Below are 8,141 nucleotides of genomic sequence, written 5' to 3'. Positions count from 1 at the left end.
GCTCGCAACCAATGGCATGTGTTTAAAGTTCCCACCGCTTATGCAGCCAATCGGAACCCATTGTTCTTAACCAATCGTTACGCTGTGTTAGCTAACCAATAAGAATGTAGTATTAGAAGTCTATATTTGAATACACTACAATATGTACATGGAATAGAATGGCAATTATGTGACTTGGTAATATAATATTTGTGAAAAGGTCTTGGAATGGTACTTGATTGAAAACAGAATGTAAATCAGCTATGTGATATGATGGTACAAAATGTGAGTGCGGTTTAAGCTGCATCAACACAATGAAAACTTCTAAATCATTAAGCATGTTGTGTTGAATATTTTGTTAAATACTATGTTAAATTCTGGAATTTCAAAAAGGATTTTAAAACTATCAGAAATCCAGAGAAGAGAAACAAGAATGTGCACGAGTTTGGAAATAAGTTCTCTAAAGTGACATTTAAGGAATTAGAAATTTATAGCTTTGAGAATACTGAGGAAAAAGTACATTCAAAAGAAGATCAAGACTTATTCTTCACCATCTCATCATCATTCGGGACTAGACGAGATAGAATAATGAATTTAAGTTATGGGAAAGACAGATCCCATCTGAATGTCAGAACAAAAATTAACTTATCACTAGAAAAGCAGTTCAAGAAAAGAACCAATTATCTAGATATGTTGCGGCCTGCTTTTCACTCAGTGTGTCCAAACACTATACGTGGCCCTTTGTCCACTGAGTTGAAAATTTAAAGTTAATCATAAAATTCTTCAAACATTCCTTTTGCAGGGAATTTACGCATTTCATATAATGAGTAGAACTATCTCTGTGCTAGTCCTTAGACACTGTGGAAGCACAACAAGCTCCTTATAACTGCATACAAAGCTTTCATGCACATCCTTCACCCTAGTAGCCCTCATGTTACTAAGTGCAAAGAGAAGTAAACAAGAAATCAGAACTGCCAAGAATACACAATTTCTTCCCACAGTATTTTTGAGTAGGTAAATATACTTTAGGGTCAAGATGAGTTTCTTAAAGCTTTTGTATTTCATGTGGTTAACTGAATACCTCGCAAGATTTAATGACTAAGTCAGTTCTATAGACCTGACCCACTCTAGCAGCATTCTAGAAGAGAAAAGTGCCTCTGAAATTGGCTTTCTTCAAATGCTAAGACAGAAATAGTTCCTCTGAAAAATACTCTCTGGTAGGCAAACTGAGATCATCTCTATCTATTTTGGTTTTGAAATGCCTGTTGCCATTCCTGCCTTGACAAGGAATGTTTATATGTGTGTGTACGTACACATACTTATACATATACTTGCTGCTGGAACAAAATTACAGGTATCTTTGCTGCCTTCCTTCCCTCCCATTTGCCCCAGGATCAACACAACAGAGTTGTCAAGAAATATAGCAAGACAAAATACAATGTAAAAAAGATGCAAGAGCTCTACATGCTGGCCATTAATAGAAAAAGAAGAAAAAAATCCCAGAGAGAGAAAGAGAGAGAGAGAGAGAACGTAACATAGAACAGGATTAATTGATGTATACATTAATGCATACTAGTAGTAGTATAGCACACAATACAGGTTGTCCTCAGTTTACAACAGTTCATGTAGTGACTGTTTGAAATTACAACAACACTGAAAAAAGTGTTTATGACCTTTTTCACACTTATGACTATTGTTACATCTCCAGGGTCATGTGATCAAAATTCTTGGCAACTGACTCAACTGATGGTTGCAGTGTCCCTGGGTCATGTGATAACTTTTTGGGATCTTCTGATGAGCAAAGTCAATGTGGAAGGCAGATCCACTTAACAACCGTGTTCTTAACTTAATAACTGCACTGATTCATCTAACAATCATGGCAAAAAATGTCGTAAAATGGGGCAAAATTCATTTAAAAACTATCTTGCTTGGCAAATTTTGGGCTCAAATAAGCCATGCCCACAGAATCGGTAGTAAAAATTTTTGAATTCCAGAGAGTAATAGATAACAGAGTAATATTAAATGAATGAATAGAAATAGTATAAATTTTAGTATAAATGTAGTAGTAGTAGTAGTAGTAGAGTAGAAGAAGAAGAAGAAGAAGAAGAAGAAGAAGAAGAAGAAGAAGAAGAAGAAGAAGAAGAAGAAGAAGAAGAAGAAGAAGAAGAAGAAGAAGAAGAAGAAGAAGAATAGAAAAGAGGAAGAACTCACATATCACTAATATGCGTTTGTTTTACAGAACAAACCATCTCCCCATCCCTTAAACAGAGATACAAAAGCCACATGCTTCCCAGCCAGCTTCTGACAAGCAAAGTCAATCAGGGAAGCTGGTAATTCACAAAACAACTATGGGGATTCACTTAAAGAACCCTTGCAAAAAAAAGGTTGCAAAATTGAGTTTAGTTTAGTTTATTGTCATTGCACCTTGTACAATGAAATCAAACACCATATTCAGCGCACATTGAAAATAAAACACAAACACATATCCTTCACCCTCACACATTGAACCGAAAACTCCCAACACTGCACCAACACTACACTATACAGCAGATTTCAAAAGAGCTACTTCCCTGGGACAGAAGCTGTTTTTCAGCCTATTTGTCCTTGTTTTTATTATTCTGTACCGTCTGCCATTGAGTGTGACTCATTTAACAACTGTCTTGCTTAGCATTGAAAATTCTGATCCCAATTGTTGTGATCATAAGATAAGGAGTACCTATAAGTTAAGGACTACCTGTATTGTTTTTAGACTACTGTAAAGTCTAAAGTATGGCTGCCTTTTTAGCAGTTCCAAAAGAGAAGCTTAGCAAACAAAATGTTGTTTTGCCCGCAGGAAATTCTTACTTGTCCGAAGTGGCAAGATGCATGGCTGTGGTTATCAATGTAAGAAACATGGATTAAGCTTCATTTTCAGACATATATGAAGTGAATAACATAAGCATCACGAGCCCTCTGTCTCTTGTGCAATTGATATGCACATTCTGATGTTGGGTAGAAGGAGGCAGAGTTCATTGTCTGCAAACCCCAAGAGCTATTAATTCCTCTAGTGGTTTTCATGAAAACAAGAACCACTTTGTAACTCATACATATGTAACTACATTTTGAATAAGCATCTGTCTTCAGGGACATGAAATATATACATGAAATCGATAGGAAACTGAGGCTTCTGTCATAATAAACACAGTTATCCATGAAGGATATAAATAATGGAGTCTTTCTCCAAGTTCATTCTTAAGCTAATTCTCTAGTATATGGGAACTGCTGTACACAGCAGAAAGCCTTTCTAGCCATCGCTACAGTTAACTTAATGTCAGAAAAGCATGTGTGTGGTTTTCATTTTAAGTATCTGGGAGCAATGTTATTTGTGTCACAGGAGGCAAAGAGGATTTTGTCTGCAATGAGATCTGACTATACTACAGGTCACTGCTCCACTGAAGTTGATTTAATTATCAAATGACTTGCAGCTACTGAAAACATCTGGGAATCAGTGTCAGCCACTGCTGTGCTCACATGGTGCAGGCAGCCTGGCCTTGTGCTTAGCAATTGGTCCTGCTACAATTCAGTAAGATTCAAGAATGTGTCCAGAGCTTCATCCTAAGTGAATCTTGAACTCAAGGTCATCTTGTTGGCAGCATGTTGTTTTAAACTTCCCTGCAGTTCCCTTTAGTGTTATTGTTCATTCTGTGTGGTTGTCAGAATGTGAGTATATATTATAGAAGTCTATTATATGCTACTCCTGCTTTTTTAAAATAATTCTGTAAAACCATCTGAAATCTGTAATTTCATGATCTGCTTCACTGTGCTAGTACATCAGTGGTGTTATTTTCTAGGCATGCATACACATGCCAGAAGTTCCCAGGAGGACCTCAAAGGCATGCATACTCCAGCCTAGAAGATCCCAGGAGGAACTCAAAGGCATGCATACACATGACCAGAAGATCCCAGGAGAACCTCAAAGCAGCCACATTCAGTCTTCAAAGCAGCTGCAGTCATTTTGTAGTTTGAAGGAGTGGATCTAAAAATGTGCTTTGCTCACTGAGTGGTTTATACAATCCAACTATTTTGTATTGTCAAAGTGCAAAATCACTAAAAAAAATCCAGCAAAACAAAAATCACAGGTGACCAATGACTAAAGCAACAGTAATGAAAATACAAAAAGGAATACCAATTTCATAGTTCCTATCAATGGATTGAAGTCACCTTTTTGCTGAACCCCATTATGCAAATGGCAGACCAAATATATCCTCAACTTAATTTCCAATGGCTCATCACATTTTTTAAATATAATTCACAGATTACTTCTGATTTTCAAAGGAAAAACAAGACCTTTCAAAAATATTTTTCATTCATATTGGTTCTGATTATTGCCTCCAAGGAGATCTGTTTGGAATATACAGTGATGTCATCTTGGATTTCCTGATAGAAGAAAGGAAGGAAAAGATAGGGATTGGGAGTGCCAGCATAGTGTATTGCATAAACTATTTTAACAGGAGATTCAGGCTCAAATACTTACTTTAATATGGTACTGAGTAGGTTCATGTTGGACCAATCGCTACATCTTACTTTAACCTACCTTTGAAGATTGTTATGAAGATAACATGGTCAGGAGAGGATTACGTAGCCTTTTTGAAGTCCTGGAAGTGGGAAAACAGTGTAATAAATGCCACCATCTATATTCTTTTTCTGTTATAGAAACAATTGTAGCAGACAGGCTCCCTTGAATGGATTTGTTAGATGGGTAGGCAGTTAAGAAAAAGAAAAAAGAAAAAAAATCCCAAAAAAAAAACCACCCCAAAAAAAAAAAAAAAAAAAAAACCCCCCCCCCCTAAAAAAAACCAAAACCCAAAAAAAAAAAAAAAAAAAAAAAAAAAAAAAAAAAAAAAAAAAAAAACCCAAAAATTCCCTTTTTTCAAAAAAAAAACAAAAAAAACCTAAACAAAAAAAAAAAAAACCAAAACCCCCAAAACCCCCGCAAATTACTTAAAGTCCTGCATTGCAAGGAAGTAAGAAGGGAAAATTGTCCTAGCAAGAACTTATCATTCTGACAGGTAGTTAAACAAAATAACGGAGGTAGTGAATGGGTAGGCAAGACCCAAACTGTGGAGATTCATTGCTTGCCAGCTCTTCCTATTAGATACCAAGTTGTTGGTTCAGACGTAGTCAATAAGTTCTCTAGACAGCTGCATGCTCTGAATTATTTGCAAAGTCAGCTTATCCAAACACTTTCCATTCTGCTAGAGGGAAAAAAAAGTTCATCTCTTGTAAAAATAACAAAGTTGATGGATGAGAGGTTGGAAATCAGAGAATGCTTCAATCTGTCCTCAGTCTCAGATTTAAGATAGAATTTTCAGGAAGATTTGTCCAAATATCAGAATTGGCAAGATATAACAGCTTTTGTCTGTTCCCTAAAGGATGAAGAAAACTTTAGCTAGGAAATGCACTATTTAAACTCATTTTATTTTCCATGGAAATTATTAACACTGATAATTATGATATGTTTCCTGTGGAGACATACTTGATTAATTTGGCTGTGGCAAATATAGTTTATATCAACAGTGGCTCAAACTTGCTTTTGTAGACCAGTTATTCATTTCATGCGGTATACACAGTTTCATAGCTATAACTACCTGATACATATTCTGATCATGATAAAAACATTTTAGATGCAATTGTACCAGAACTTTGCAGCAGCCATCTGACTTCATCCTATGTATTAACTCGATCACTTTCTTCAGAACACTTTTAACATAATTATTATAGATTATGGTGACACTTTCACTGCAGTGTACATGAAAGTCAGGAAATAACAAAACAAAACATCATTATCTATTTGTGCTTGATATAATGCTTCATTTTTCTAGCAGTGTCTCCAGTGTCTCCAGCAGTGTCTTGATCATCCAAGAGATTAAAATCAACATAAGGGATTTTATGATGGGCTTCAATGTGCAAATGACAATTCACATTACCATTTTACTACCAGTAATTATGTTTATGTGTTTAACACCACCACCCAAAATAATAATACTCGGAACACATGAAAAGTTACCCTTTCTAGTGAAAGCCACACGGGATTTGATTAGCATATAAAACTCACAATAGAAAATTTCAAAACAGAATACTAGGGACAGTGATTAATTACTTATAATATTCTCATTTATTCCATTGAAGGGAGCTCCATTTTGCAGCTTATTCCTGATCTATGTGAGTACTATATAAGACAAAAACTGAAAACAACTTGATTTTCTTTTTTTCTGATGTCTGTTGCTCTTTTTTATCCTCTATATATGTTTATGTTTTATCTCCATCTAAGGCAGGGATTCCCAACATCTGGGCCGTGGCCCACTATTGGGCTGCAGCCTGTTTGGAATGGGCTGTGCAAATGTCAGGTGAGTTCCACTTGCGCGAGCAGCAGGTTTTTATGTGCAAACCTCGCATAAATGGAGCTGTGCATGTGCCTGCAGCTTACATACAACCATCTCCTCTCCCCACTCTGCCAATCAGCCAAGCCAGAAAGGTTGGAGACCATTGACCCAAAGTTTAAGGGACATTATATCTTTCTATTTCTCTGCTTTGCCTTACCATCATTTCAGAGCAGCCATTGATCAATAGTCAAGCTTGTTTTTAATATGTGTTTAGCAACTCAGCCCTTCTCCCCCTGCAATTCCACTGGCCTTCAACCCATTATTTAAATGGCCTTTTTCACCAAGTTCCAAACCCTGACATTGTGAAGCAATTTCTTATCTGTTTTGATTAAATGCGAAGAAATACAGTAAGAAAGAGAGAGAGTTAAGGGGAAGATAAAATGAATATTCAGGGTAGGGGCTGACCACAAGAAGTTGGAAAAGATACCCAGTATGAATAAACTTTCCCCTCTTTCTCACAATCTCTCTCAAACATCTTTTCTCTGGGCCTCCACCCAACCTATACACAGTATTTGAATAAACTCAGGTCTTTGTGTCTAATCAGATTCTAATTCTGCACATATGGAAACAAGGATAGCACTAAATTCAGTAATGGTCCACGCATTTGGAAAGCCCTCAGTCCCTCATATATTGTTGCACAGCGTCAAAATCTCCAGTATCAGTTCTTCTTGGAGTAAGCAATTAGCGTCCTCCTAGAGGTTGCTGAATGACAACTCCCAGCAGCCATAGCTGACATGGCCAATTATGAGGGATGCTGGAAGTTGTCACTCAGCAGCTTTTGGAGCTCCAGGAGGAGAGCCTACTTTATTCATGCATTCACATATATTCAGAGCTTATCAGGAAACTGTCTGATTCAGAAGAATTGAATGAGGAAGCACAAACTCTAGAAGCTTCCCAGTTTCAGAAGATGGTGGGGGAAGTTCCCAAGTTTGAGCTAGGAAAAGTTTCTGGTCTCATCCGAAGGCTGCACATAGAGAGACGAATGCCATCTGCAGACAAATGATAAGCCATTGCTGGTCAAATACTAAGCTTATGTGGAATGAGCTGGAATGGAGAAGTTGCAAAAAAAATGCTAAAGTATTCATCTATTACAATCTTAGAATACCCAGAATTTTGCATGCAGGCTTTGGGTCAAAGAAGGCTCATTTCTGGAATCAAAAGTCATAAATTCTTCTTCTGAGGTTCCTGTTATCTCCTTTCCTTGGCACTTGAAGTTTTAGTCTGGTTTATGGCTTGCATTGCTGATTTATGTTTCAGCTTTTTCCCTTGGTCTGTTACTGAAAACTGCTGGCTGTGACCTGTGCCTTTTTTACTGACTACCAAAGTCTGGTTCTGCCTCCTGACTGTAAAATTCTGGCAGAGATGTGCAGCCTTTCAGCAGGATATTGGCTTTCATGGGTTTGTTCTTTATAAATCACCTCAGGCATTCAGTAAACAGGAATGATTTAGTTTATTCAGAACAACAGAAATACATACACTGCTTGCAGGCCTTAAATTGTTTATCAAAGTAAAAGGCCACATTCTGCAGGTTACCTTTGCTCATCTTCTTTCTGCTTGTTCTTTACTATAAAGTATTGCCAACTCATTCTCTTGTACAGCTGAAACTCAAAAAATTAGAATATCATGCAAAAGTTCATTAATTTCAGTAATGCAACTTAAAAGGTGAACCTAATATATGAGATAGACTCATTACATGCAAAGCAAGACAGTTCAAGCTGTGATTTGTCATAATTGAGATGA

The sequence above is a fragment of the Pseudonaja textilis genome, chromosome 1, assembly GCF_049901715.1.
Source record: "Pseudonaja textilis isolate UNSWEBS1 chromosome 1, rPseTex1.2, whole genome shotgun sequence".
NCBI classification, from domain to species: Eukaryota; Metazoa; Chordata; class Lepidosauria; order Squamata; family Elapidae; genus Pseudonaja; species Pseudonaja textilis.
This window is presented reverse-complemented; position numbering follows the sequence as displayed.